The sequence below is a fragment of the Rattus norvegicus genome, chromosome 15 (genome assembly GCF_021556685.1).
Source record: "Rattus norvegicus strain SHRSP/BbbUtx chromosome 15, alternate assembly SHRSP_T2T, whole genome shotgun sequence".
NCBI classification, from domain to species: Eukaryota; Metazoa; Chordata; class Mammalia; order Rodentia; family Muridae; genus Rattus; species Rattus norvegicus.
In genome coordinates this window covers 52,010,376-52,024,950 of record NC_141548.1, presented here as the reverse complement: position 1 = coordinate 52,024,950, position 14,575 = coordinate 52,010,376, and the positions used below count along the sequence as shown (strand labels likewise).

General features: G+C 43.1%; 1 long non-coding RNA gene across 1 annotated transcript in view; it reads right to left on the bottom strand.

The window, feature by feature from the left end:
* The window catches only part of LOC120097031 (uncharacterized), a 146,028-nt gene extending 132,201 nt beyond the window's left edge, over positions 1-13,827 (bottom strand). Inside the window, exons 1-2 of the long non-coding RNA XR_015638924.1 lie at positions 13,371-13,827; positions 12,991-13,068 (exon numbers count right to left, since the gene is read on the bottom strand). This is a non-coding gene — a long non-coding RNA (uncharacterized LOC120097031). The remainder of the gene's footprint in view (positions 1-12,990; positions 13,069-13,370) is intronic.
* Positions 13,828-14,575: the final 748 nt, after the last annotated feature.

The following is a 14,575-nucleotide window of genomic DNA, read 5'->3' as shown; positions in this document are numbered from 1 at the left end:
ATCAGTAGAGTTTGCTTTTTATGGCTAAGCACTATTCTCCGTAAGAGATTTGCCACAATTTTATCAGTTATTGATTGAAGATACCTGGGTTGTTTCTAGTTATTGACCATTATGAACAAGTTTTCACAAACAGGATTTTTGTGTGGCTGTAAGGTTTGTCTCTAAAATAAATGTTGAAAAAGTAAAACTCTGGATTGTACTAGATTGTACTGGATTGTACTAGATTGTACTGGATTGTACTAGATTGTACTGGATTGTTGAGTGTTTAAGAAACCTCTAACCTTTCTTCCAAACTGGTTGTATTTTTTACCTTTCTACTAATTACAGTTTTAAAAAATGTCTTAGCTACTCTAATCTCTTTGCATTTTCATATAAATTTTAGAAGAGATTTTTTTCTCTACCAAATCCTTATAGTTTAAAAAGAATTGCATTGAACCTGCATTTGGCTTTAAGGGGGAATGATACCTTCACTATATCCCAATCCATGAACATGGTACATCTCCATTTATTTTGACTTTCTGGTTTCTTTTGTCAACATTCTATTTCTTTCAGCATTCAGGCCCTCTGTCTATCTTATGAGATTCACACCTCGGTTTTTCTTTCCTCTTCCTCCCTTCTCTTTCTCCTCCTTCTCTTCTTCATCCTTTCCTCCTTTCCCTCTTTTCTATTTTCAATTCATCATTTACAGTACTTCGTTTTGTGTGATTCCAATGTCATTTTTTGTTTACTTTTATCCCACAGACTTGCTAGAATTACATATTACTTCTAATGATTTTGTGATGTTCTTAGGATTTTATATGTAGACAATTGTATAATTAGAAAATTGGGGGAATCATTTTATTTCCTCTTTCCTGGCCTATTTCATCTTCTTCTCTTATCATTCTTCAAGCACCATGCCAAATAAGATGGGCCAGAGTGAACATTCTTGCCTGGCTGTCACTGTCAGAGGGAGTGTTCCACCTGTCATGATTGAGCATAGCATCTCTATTTAGTTGGGGAAAATCTTCTAGTCCTTTTTTTCTGAGTTATTTTAAGTCAGTAATGCAAACGTAATTTTCTGCACTGATAGGTATAAACCATGTTACTGTCTTGTTTATAACTTCTTGATCTTGTATTCTAATTGATTTTTAAATGTCAAGCCAACTTTTTGATCTGTAGTAAAGATATCTTCCTCATGTTTTTTAAGATACTGATATATTCCATGTGCAAATGGATAAGAGAGATTGTATCTATACTCACAGGAGGTACTGTTCTATAATTTCCTTTTTTATTGGCTTTGACTAGTCTACTGGTTGATAATGTGACATGGAACTTACTCCATCATTTTCTAAATTCTGAAGAAAATGTATGGAATTGATGCTAATGCTATTTTACCTTTCCAGCAAATACATCCAGGCCTAAAATTTTCTTTGTAAAGAGATTTTATACTTAAGAATTCAAGCTAAGTAAATTTAAACCCAAATGTTCAAAAAGTTTGGCTGTACAGCTACTTGGATTATCTATTTACTACTAAATGAATTGTTGTAGTTTATTGTCATCTGTCTTTCCTGACTTGCTGGGTTCCTAGGCTCACTCCCTCTCTATCGCCATAGTGCCTATAGGTTTGTAATCCTGTCCTCCAATTCAGCCCCGATCTTGGCAAGTTCTACCTTCTCCTTTCTTCCTCAGTCTTCTACTGAGATGTCCCAATGTCACTGATTATTTTTAAGAAAATTTAGTCTTCACTTCATTGATTTTTAGTATTTTTTCTGTTTTTAAAGCATTTTATTTCATATCCTCTTATCTTTTAAGGATTCTTTTTCTACTTTTTTGGTCCCATTTCCCCCTCTTTCTAGAATTTTGAGGTGGAAATCTAGATCATATGAGACCTTTCCTCTCTTTTGATGTATAAATTTAGCACTATAAATTTCCCTCTCAGAGTTGCTTGTCACCATGTCCCATAGATTTTGATATGTGGTATTTTCATCACCCCATTCAATGTTGGAATTACATTATGCCTGCATGGCTTGCCCAGCCTCTTGTGTTGATATTTTACTAGCTTGAAGTATAGAAATCTGACTTCCTTTTACAGTTCCTTGTCCTCTCGTTTATAATTGTCTTGAATATGTGCAACATACATATTAAACCCACATCATGCTGTTATAATTTCTGCTTCTCTCACCAAACATAATATAGAAAATCAAGAGTAAAAAGTAAATGTGGTATATTCGTCATGCCCTTTCTTAGTGTTCCAGGGTTACTGATTTTATTACACCTCCTCTCTGTTTAGAGACTTCCTTCCAGCTAATCTCTTAGAGCAGGTGTGCAGCCTACGAATTGCTTTGGTTTACCTTCATCTGAGAATGTCTTTATTCATGTTTATATCCTGTAGATATTTTATTGTGACCTGAAAAATGATGATGATGTGTGTGTGTGCTTCTGTGTGTGTGTGTGTGTGTGTGTGTGTGTGTGTGTGTGTGTGTGTACACGTGCATGTATATATGTATGTTTATGGTGCCACTTCCTGCCAACCACTTAGGTTATCATTCAAATTTCTCTCCCACCCACTCATGAAAGAGGCATCATTTCTCAGTCGTTGCCTCCAGAGTTTCTTTCTCTCCATCATTTGGGATTTTACCCATGTGGTATGAATCTTTGTGCAATTTCTTCGAGTTTGTCCTGTTGGAGATTCACTTCATTCTTTGAATTGATAGAATTCAAATGTTGCCAAATTTGGTAGTTTGAGTCATGATTTCTTCAAACACTCTTCAGCTCCACAGTCTTTATTATTATTATTATTATTATTAGTAGTAGTAGTAGTAGTAGTAGTAGTAGTAGTAGTAGTAGTGTATCATTATTATTATTTTTTATTTTGGGACTGCAATGACACAAATATTAGCTCACTTGTGAAAACCCTCCCACGACCCTGAGATTGCTTTCATTCTCCAGTATGTTTCCTTCTTGATGATGGACGCTATGACTGGAAGAGTGAATGGGTACAAATGCTCCTTTCATCTGCCCTGAAGCAGCACCCACTGACACTATACTGGCTTTCTGATCACTGGGCAGTGATGGGAGTACTTAACAACAGGACAAGAAGGGGCCAAGCATCTTCCTAGGTCATAGTTTAAGTCTAACTCCCAACCCCCTTGGTCACTGTTGGTGAGGAAAAGCCATTATCTAAGAATTTCCTGTGTATCTATTGGAGCTGTTGAGTTCTTGTTTCTCTGCCCTATTTATAGTTTGAGTCCACTTTTAAGGAGCAGAGAATGTACTAACATGTCTTCTCTTGGGTCTTGGGCCAACTAGACTTTGTGCCTTCCTTTCTCCCCATCTTTGTGTTCATTTTTATATAAATATCCACAGGATTTCATCCTGTTTTGTACACACACACACACACACACACACACACACACACACACACAGACAAAGAAATTCAGTCAGCTCTCTCCTCTCTTCCCAGATATGGCATTATCAAGTGATATTTCATTTTTATATAATATTCTAATTCACTGGAATGTTTCTGAGGGCTTGAAGCAAGCCTTATTCACTTTTATTTCCCCAGCACTTAGCAATGATCATGTGTCCAGCATATGTCTGTCACTTGAATGAACAGCATGCCCAAGTGCCTGTGATTCATCCTTCGCAATGACCATTTCTCTCCACTCCTGGTACAGCCTCTCCAACACTGAGCCTGCACCTGCAATTAGCTTGCACAGGTGCACACAGCTGGGGCTCAGTAAATGCCTCACTCTGGACAAGGGCTTGTACTCTAGCTTGAGTGTCTGTCCTCAACCCAGAAGCAGAGCAAAGACAAGCAGAGAACAGAGGTTGCAGTTCTGAAGTGTAAGAAGGGCACATTCTTGGCATTTGCTACTGAGTAGCAGAGTCACCAGTGCGGAAAGACTGCAGAGGGACTGTGCCTGGTTGTTTCCATTTCATCTCCACATTTGTTACTGCCTCCAAAGCTGCTAGGCTACAATTGGAGAAAACAAAACAAGAGAGCTTTGGGAATATTCTAAATTGAAACAAAATTGCATCTCATTAAAATGTACACACACACACACACACACACACACACACACACAGCATACTCAGTTGCGGGTTACAGGAATTCCCAGATCACTTGGTAATTTACTCTCTTTCTATTCCCACACTGTTTAGAGGCACAGAAGTACAAAGTAGCAAACATAACTAATGAACAGCTTTAGTGCCTTTATCAATCATAAACATTGTGCTAAGTCCCCTAGGAAAGGACTATAATAAATCCTCCATTCCTGGTCCTGTCTGGGGGACTTGGGAGCCAGCTTTCCTTCCTCTTTTCCTCCCTCCTTGGCATTTTTAAGGGAGCAGATGCTGGTTCTGTCAACCTAGTGGTTTCATATCCTTCAGAGGAATCTAGCTTTGGACAATAGAAACATAATGTCAATCACATAGAAAGATTTAAGTTTGCTAGTAATCACATTTTAAATGAGTAAGGAAAAATAGGCTTGTATGCTTTTTAGTCATCTGTAAAGAGTAAGGTGCATAGGTGCTGAGAGAGGACCCAGGAGTTGAGATCTGAGTTAGGTTCACAGGACCTGCTCTGTTTAGATCAAAAGCTCGTTAACTCCAGCTCCAGGGAACCTTATGCCTTCCTGTGGTTTCTTAAGGTATCTGAACTGATGTAGTGCACATATACCACACACACACACACACACACACACACGCGCGCGCGCATATTATTTTACCCTCAAGTATTCTAAATGCTATGATTTCTACATGCTACATGTAGCCACTATTTTTGAAAAAACTATTCATAAGAATTTTACATTCTTGCTTGCATTAAGTCCTAGGAATCCAATGTTCATTTTGCATCTGTGATTTAACTAATTTTGGACCAGCACATTTTGAGTAGTCAATGACTAGCAGCTGTCTAGATAATGTAGATGAAAACCAAGAGCAAATAAAGGATGTGTGGAGTGTGTGCATGAGTGAATGTGCACTGAGTCAGTGAAGGAATCATTGAGTGAGAGGTGATGAATGAATGAGAGAATCAATGAGAGAGGGGGGAATCAAGGAATGAATGACCTGAGTGAATGTGTATGGAGGAATAAATGAACGAATTGATGTGAGTAATGAATGAATAAGAAAGTGAATGAATGAGTGATGAATGAATGAGTGACAAATGAAAATATAGATGAGAGGGGGAAGGGAGGGAGGAAGGAAGGAAGGAAGGAAGGAAGGAAGGAAGGAAGGAAGAAAGGAAGGAAGGAAGGACACTGAGTGAATGTGCGTGAAGAAATAAATGAGTTAATAAATGTTAGGGAATAAATGAATAAGAAAATGAATGAGTGAGAGTGAGTGAGTGAGTGAGTGAGTGAGCGAGCGAGCGAGTGAGTGGATGGAAAGAGTGAATATACCTGGTCCCTCAGCAGCAGCACACAAGCTTGCTGCAGACCCACAGGCAAGAGCTGGCAACTCCCCAGTTATCAGGTGTGTGAACTGTCTGCTCTTCTACCTGGACAGAGTTCTTGACCCTCAGCCTCCTTCCTTATAGCAGCTCTTGGAGCAGGATCACTGAAGGCCTGGGATGCAGACAGTCCCACCCCACTCCACTACTCATGCAGGCAGACAGTCTGCTCCAAAGCCACTCCCATGGAAAAAAAGGGCAGCTGACATCCTGAGGTTCCCAGAAGAAGGCACTCATTACAATTTCCTGCATCTAAGGTGCCGCCATTGTCTCCCTGCCTTGGGTAAAGAGGCACCTGGGCAAATCTACAGTCTAAAGGTAACCAGGGGTCTTCTGTGGCGAAGCTGCCTACCTAGAGCAGAGGGCAACCCCCAGGCCTGCTTTACTCTCAACAGTTTGGACTTTCATACTGTCTCAAATCCTTTTTCTCCCAGGGCCATGACTCAGCATGGCGGGTCATTGCTGATGGCTTCTCAGATGTTGGGGAGGGAGATATAAGATATGAATAAAGAGGGGTGAAAGCCCTTGTCAGACATGTCTTCCTACGAAGTAAATTAGTCCTAGAAATTTTAAGAGACAAAAGAGTAGATGACTGGTCACCATGGTTCTACATGGTGAGAAGAATAGGGAGTGATATATTAGAAATGAGGTCTCCCGTGGGGTTTCCTACAGGACATGGAGCATTCCATGAGGCATATGACTTCTTAGGTGTGTGTGGAGTCCTACGGTGTATGGAACTTTCTCTATCACTCAGATGATCACTGTCACTGTCGACTCACCAAGAATCTTCTGAAAAAATCATCACTTTACACAGCTTTCTGAATGTCCGGTCTCTGTTAGGTCCCTTCATTAGATAGACAGCTTTCCAAAGTGAGGGAGGGATTCTGCCTCCTTCATCTCTCCTCAACAATAACCAACATCACGTTAGGCACTTGGTAAAAGTTTGACTTGGAAATGCCAGCTGAATAAATCAGAGAAGTTAAATGGGTCCAATCCTCTTCAGACCTAACAAGATGGCTGGAGAGTGGAACTCCTCATTCCACACCTGTAGATGCCCACCACCCTAGTTGTTCTGTTAGACAGCATGATTCCCAAGAACTGTGATCTCTAGTGACAGATAGCTAGTGTACTGATGACCTACCACAACCTCCCTTGATTCACCAATAAGGCTAAGCAGAGTCACACAGGACAAGCTTCTGAAGCGTGCAGTCACCACTACTTCCAGAGGTGGTGTAGACACAAAGGCAGAAGCACAGCACCATTGTGAGCCTCTTCCTGCAGATTTGGTCCCTCCCTGCAGTGCTAACAGCTACCACACCTGCTCTTCTGCTCTAAGTGACGCTCAGCACCTTATCATTCCCCGTTGGCCCAGACGGCACAGCAGCCAAGAAGCAAGGCGGAGATGACAGCTCCAAAGCTGAATGCCCAGACCACCTTTCTTGCCTCTTTCCTCAAAATAAAGTTAAATACCCTGCAAACATTTCAACATAAAGTCACAAATCACTCTTTAGAGGTCGTGTTGAGGGCTGAAAAATTGTAGAATGGGCTGAGAAGATGGCTCACTAAAGTGTCAGTCCTACAAGTGAGGAGACATGGGTTTCAGTACCCAGAGCTCATGTAAAAGATTGGTGTGGCCATGCAAATATAATCCAGCAGAGCAGACAGTTGGATCATTGGGAGATACTGGCCAACCAATGTGGCCACTTGGTAAACCCCAGGTTCAATAAAAGATCCTTTCTCAAAAAATAAGGTAGAGAGTCATTGAGGGAGGAACTCAACATCTACCTCTGATCTACACACACACACACACACACACACACACACACACACTGAATAATAACACCATGGTTGCCTAGGTTTTATTTTCTCATATACACCAGAGTAGTTACTAGAGTCCTAGATCCCAGACCACCATGTGTGCATTTAGAATTTTAAAAGAGAATAGTGTCTAGGAAGGGAAGAGCCTGATGGGGACTTAACCGAGAAACCCAGAACACCCATATCCAATATCAATAGCAATGGCAACGTGGAAATATCCAGTGCCCCACAACAGTGTCACTAGTGTGACCCCAGCAAGCTAGCTGCCCATGGCCATGTCAGGAAGCAAGTTTTGTCACCCTGCACCAACCTTTGTCCTCTTCCATCTAAGTGATACATTTCAAGCTCTTCTAGCCCCTGGTCACCTTAACTTTCTATTGAAGATCTGTGTCTCCCTCCACACCCCTCTGGAAGCAGAACCCAGGTTGATTTTTTTCTTTGGTTTTTGTTTCAGTTTTATTCTTATTGTGGCACACATAGTGTGTGCATGCATATGTCTATGTGTCTGTGTGTGGGGGGGGTGTTCAATGTGTATGTGTATGTGTGTGTGCATGTGTGTGTGTGTGTGTAAGAGAGTGTGTAAGGGCATATGTGTGAATGCAGATAGAGGCTGAAGTTTGATGACATGTGTCTTTCTCTGTCTCTCTCCACCTTATTCATTGAAGCAGGGTTTCTCAGTTGAATCCAGGGCTCACTGATTTGCTACTCATGATGGCCAGCTTGATCCAGATAGGGTTGCCTATCTCTGCACTCTGAAGCCTGAAATTTCCAGAAGGTCACTGCACCCAGCCAGCATTTATTTAGGTGTCCAGTCCCCATGCTTGAGTGACAAGTCCGCATGGCCTCCACTATTCTCTGTTCTCCCTCCTCTGTGCCCTGCCTACAAATCTGAACAGACAGGATACCCACACTGCAGCTGTTGCACAGACATTCTGCAGCTCAGTTAGGTTATCAATACTCCTTTCCATGTAGCCACATTATCTTTCAGAATCCCCAGCTGGAGAATCAAAGGGAATATCTCAAAGCATCCTTCTTTCCCAGAACAAGCATGTGTCCCATGGCGTTAGGATTAGAACTTCTCAAACAACAGACTGATATTGTCCAGAAACTTCTGCAGCACCAAGCCTGGGTCTGCCTCTGGGTCCCTTCCGGCAGTCTCCCCCCAGCAAACTTTTCTTCCACATCAATTCACTTCCTCTTAGAAAAGTATCTCCTGCTGCCGGATCCCTGTTTTCAGTTTACCAAACATGTTTACAACATTTCTGAGCCCCAGATGTAGACATGGCTGGAGAATTTACCCCTATAAAACTTCTAGCTATCTTGCAGATAAGAGGATAAAAATGTGGACTGCAAAGTCATCACAATTCCTTGAACAAATATTGGTCTGTCTCATGTGGTGGCCACCTGGACACCTGCTATAGGTTTTGTTTATGGGCTTCTTCTTCTGAAGATCCTTCGGAGTACAGTCTTAGACACAAGGTCAGTGCTCAGTCTCTACTTGTGAAGCTCTTTTGAGATTTTTGAGGCAGGACAAGGGCAACTGGGGACAGCACCTGCTCCAGAAAGCTCCAGAGAAGGATTTGCTCCACCTCATGGGTTCAGCCTCCAAGTTCATTTTGAGATATTTAATTGCAGCAATAAAGTAGATTAGCTGCTTCACACTGTTGGCATAAATGAGAACTTCTTTCTTTTGTATTAACCCTGCCATGTCAGTCCTAACAGCAAAGCTCAAATGGGTGTTTAGACACATATCCTCTAAGCGGCTCACCCCAAGTGGCTAAAACTAGATAAAGCAAGACCAGAAAACCCAGGGAGGCTTCTTTCCTTAAATGTCGATATGTGGACAACAAAGCTGATGATCTCACTTGGATCCATGAATATCTTCAAGGATCTAGACGCGCATGCACAGGCACGCACACACGCACACGCACACACACACATATACGTACACACATATACGTACACACAAAGAGAGAAAGAGAGACAGACAGACAGACAGACAGAGAGGGTGGGAGGGAAGGAGGGACAGGGAGAGAGAGAGGGAGAGGGAAAGGGAGAGGGAGAGGGAGAGGGAGAGGGAGAGGGAGAGGGAGAGGGAGAGGGAGAGGGAGAGAGACTCACACATACTGCCCTGGTCTTGTCCCTCAGTATCAAAGCAATGATTCTCAAAATAGGACCCACCAACAAAGGATACAAAATCAACCCAGGAGCTTGTTCAATGAAAAGACTTCTAGGTTCCTCTGAGATCCCAAATCAATGTGGCCAGAAAGCCACGTGTTTGTTACACGATGCAGAAAATTCAGTTTTGCGTCACACATTTAGCAATTATAATCTATGCTCTCCTTTTTGTAAATGGAGAGGGTGGTGATGGTGATGATAGCAAGGACAACAATGGGAAAACAAAGATAAGACAGTGATAGCATTGATTAAAGACCCAGATGCCTGAATATTTACTCAGTAACTTGTGGTTATTAATGATCTTATATTATTTCATTTAATTCTCACAACAATTTTATAATCACAAACCCATTCACAAACAAGAGCTGAGATTTACAGAGAAGTCAGACTTCCCAACTCAGCCAAGCTCTTGCTCTGCGTTGTCTTCCAGAAATAACACACTTGCATGAATCAATTCACACAGCCTGTCCCACCTCCCCAGAAACCACAACTGAGGAGTCTCTGGCCAGACCTGAACAGTCTCAGCTCAGAGCCAGAGAATCATCTGCTGAAGGACAAAATGAATGACCTTGAAACATGTTCTACCCATCCAGGAAGAGCATAGGCTCCTGAGCCAACTGCTAGATACCCAGTATAGACTCTGAATGCCCATCGGCCCCAGCTCATCAGAACTACTGCCCAACAACCAGGAGACCTGGGGCTTGCTATGACTATGCAACCTGACATAAGTATGACCCCTGTACAATGCTATTTTGTTAAGACTAAATGGACAGGCCATTGGGTGATGCTTGGTTGATAAAATACTTGCTGTGAAAACATGGATATCTGAGCTAAATCCCCTGAACTCACATAAAAAGCCAGATGTGAAGAGACACGCCTGCAATCCAATGTCACAGAGCTCCAGGTGCAAGTGAAAGATCACACCAAAAAATAAAAAGTAGACTGAGAAATGGTTCTCAGTATTGACCTTTTTCCTCCACATATATGTCAATGTCTATGCATGTACACCTAAACACACACACAGACACACACACATACACACACACACATGCACATGCACACACACACACAATTTAAATGGACAAAATATATGTAAATGTTCTTCACAGTTATAAAATACACCATGGTCTTTGCTGTCTTTGATAACAATAATACAACCAGGTTTCCAGTCCCATCTCTTCCCTCCTTCCATTTTTTCTTGCCTCTTTCTGGCCTAGGTGCCACCACATCTGTCTAAACAAGAAGCTAGGGCCCAGCATCTCAGCTGAGAATGGGTAGCTGTAATTTACGAGCTGGATTTTTCCTCCACACTTTTTAACAGTTCAGAAAGGCAAGTCACGGCAATAAATTGTGTACAGAAAGGACGGCATGTCACCAAAGGGACCATTACCTCCTTAGAAGTCAAGCAACAGAGATTAGAATGGAAATTATTTGGGATCTTCATCACTTGGCTGAAATTGTTCAAGGCTCAGCAATTCACTGAGGTTTGCAACTGGGTCATTGGTTTTAGTTGTGTGTGTGTGTGTGTGTGTGTGTGTGTGTGTGTGTGTGTGTGTGTGTGTACATCTTTTGTTGATATTCAAAATTAAAAGGAAAACAAACCACTTCACATTCTATGGGCCTAAGATTGCTCCAATGACATGGGTCTGGTATTCTTGACCTAATTTCATCTGGCTAAGCCTTTTCTGGACACCAGGAGTTCTTCATAAAGCATTACAGGAGGAAGGAGAGAATCGCTTTCTCAAAGGCCAGAGTAGCTATATCCCAGGGCAGACAACCTGGAGAGGGAAGGCATCTTTAGACAAGAGACCTTTCATTAGTTATTACCTAGACTCTAACAGTTCCTGGAAACACAAAGGACCTTTACCTTTCCTAGGGAGCTAGTTGTCCAGTCCCATCTGCTAGACTCCTGGGTCAGGAAAGACAGGAATATGTAAGAACAAGAATAAAGGCTACCCTTAAGTAAGGGCATCCTATGTGCCAGACACTGTGGTAAAATTTCATGTGCACTGCCTTACAGGATCATAGAAAGGCCCTATGAACCCAGACTCTACTGTTATTGTCCCCATTTAGTACATGAGCCAACTGAGGCTTACAATGGTTCTATGACTTACTTAAGATCACAGAATATATCAGAAGTGTGCCGAGATTGTTTTGGGATTTTGTTTTGTTTTTATATTCTTGCCTTGACACATACACAAGAGAAACAGCTTTTAAAAGAAGAGACTTATTTTGGATCATACTTCCCAAGGTTTCAAGCTATGGTTACCAGCATCATTGTTTTTAAGCCTGTGGTGAGGCAAGATGTTCTAACCAAGGGATAGTAGTCAAGAATCAGAGAGAGACAAACAAGAAGGAGAAAGGGTTAACAAGAACCCACTGGAATGTGTCCCCAGTGTGACCTATTGCCTACTGCGAGGCTACACCAATGAAAGTCTCTAGGGTTTTCCAAAGGAGTGCCACTAGTTGGGATCCAAGTTTGCTACACATGAGCCCATGGTGGAAGTTTTGTATGTGAAACATAATAACATGGGAGCTTCCATTCATATTCAACATTTCCCTGAGAACCACACCCTTGACCTTTGCCATCTGTGCCTGTTATACATGACTTGGCTCCCAGAGAGTGTAGACCTACTGTACAGAGTTTAAAACTCAAGTTATGAAGCTGCGTTATGTAGCCAATACCTGCCTACTGTTTAGATTCACTATACCTCAGAGTGGCTCAGTTTCCCTATTCACAAATCAGTTATAGTCCTCCAGACAGAAACTCAATGGGGGCATAAGTGGCATGTGTGCCTCCAGGTGCAAGTATGCAGGCACATACATGTGAGTGAGGAGGAACCAAGCTGATCTCCTTCCATCAAGAACCCACTTCCAAGATAAGTAACACGTCCCTGTGATAGTGACATCATTTCATACAAGAAGGTGGACCCTTCAGGACCTCATCATTTCTTCTTTCTCAAACTCTATTAATTACAGCTGAAATTTCCAACACATGAACTCTGGGAGTCACATCCAAACCATAACATGCTTCTAATCACTCCAAGAATAAGGCTCTAGCCTTGACCTCTCAGCAGGCCACACTATCCCAAGGAAACTGTGACACCCATCCAACAGTAGGCTCCTTCTCTGGGTAGGATTTCTGCCTTCAGCTCCTGCCCACAACAAACATTCCTCCCTCACACCCTTTACTCGACTGTATGGTCCTAAGAGAGTCCTGGGCACAGAAGCCTCCAAAAACCTCCCTTTTTGCACCAGCCAATATCACTGTGTAGAACACTCTAGGGTCAGCTTGTAGTCTAAATAATTTAGTCCTAAGGCCTCTTGTGGTCATTTGAAATTATTAAGGGTTACTAGAAGTGCAGACTAGAGACACTGGAGACTTTCATCACTTCCTGTCCCTCAGAAATAGGAAAGGAAGCTGAGGGTAACTCATTGCTTAGAGAAGAGAAGGAGGGAAGAGGACTGAGGTAAGTGTGCAGGCCCAGAGAAAGTTGGGAGCAGTAAAGTAGGCCAGAGGGTCTGGGCTGAAGACATGTGATTAGTATCACTAATCATTTCACCAGCTTAAAATAGGCTCACTCCTCTGAGACCGTCTTCCCAGGGTCAGCAGCTTCTGATTAACCCAGGTTGTTGCTGAACTGCAAGGTAGAAAAAGACAATGATGAGGCTGGGGGTGGGGGAAGGGGGTGTCCCACCAGAACAGCAAGCAATGAGGTCCTAGAGCAACTCCCTAGTTTCCTTCAGCACCCTGTTCTTTCCAGGGACCACTGGACCCCAAATTCACTGCCCAGCTGCCCAGAACAGAATTAGCTCGTCCCCCTCCCCTTCCCAGAGAGCAGAACCAAGCAAGTCAGGGAGGTAATTGGCAGGGCTTGGGGCCAGCCCCAGGGGGATGGTGATTGGGAGAGGCTCCTGTCTTCAGCACGTCACCCTCACTTACCCTCAGGGTTTGCCTGGAGTATTCTCTGCAACGGCCTCACATCTGCTCCCAGAACAGCAACTCCAGTGATTCAAAACACGCAGCTCTCTGCTCAGGCCCTTGTCATCTCTCAGCCTCCAGACTAGACAGTCCCCTTCCCTCCTCCTGTAAGTCACTTGTTCAACATGGTTGTTTAGAAAGGGGGCGGGAGTGGGAAGGTGCAGGGGCAGAGGCCCAGAATTACAGCAGAAGTTAATTGCCTGGGTGGCAGCAGGCCAAAGCAGGGACATGTCAGCCTCAGAAACTGACCTGGTTCTCCACTGAAGGTCATTATGGGAACAGCAGCATCAGTGTCTTCATCCCAGAAGGCCACATGAAAGATGACAAGTTAGCTGGCCCGTGTGCAACTCAGCCTCCAATGTGGCAGTGGGCATCTCTGATGGCCGTGGGCACCGTCCTCCTTTTAAAGGCCACCTTCACTGATGAGTACTGTTAATTGGTAGCTGTGGGACTACACAGGAGACAACATTTCCCAAAACATGTTCACACAGAGGCCCCCAAACCCCTCTTCTTCTCAACCCCATCCTGCCCCATATTTCAAGTCCCATCAATCCTGCATCTTCCCCTGCACTACATCACAGCAGCTCACGTAGCAAGTGACCAGCCAGGACATAACATCATGCCTAACAAGACAGAGTCACAGAGCTAACAACATCAGCTGGTATCGGGCAAAGACCATGCTGAGTGTCCAACTGCCCTGGGAAGATTGTGAGTCTCCTTGTCCAGGCCTCTGTGTGTGTGAGTCAATGCCTTAATGTGAAGATGAAGATTGGGAGTAGTAAAACGATCAGTGACCCCCAAGATCTACCAATAGACAGGCAGCAAAATGTCCAGTAAGTAAAGAAAGGACCCTGGTACTGGCCCTAGAGGCTCATGGTGAACAAGATTTAGAATGGAACCCTAACAGCCATACTCAAAGAAAGACCAAAGGTGGAAAAGTATCATTAAAACCACTTCCCTCTCTGATCTGTAACCCAAGGTCAGAACTTGAGAGAAGAGACACCAGGAATACAAAATCAGGTGACCAGATAGTGTATAGCATAAGAACACCAAAGCCAGGAAGTCTGGGAGCACGTTCAGTACTCTCTGTCCTGTGTCCCCACTCCCTCCATTCCAGGGAGCTTAGACAAGGAATACCCATCATGCAGCCTTGTCCACTTCAGCCC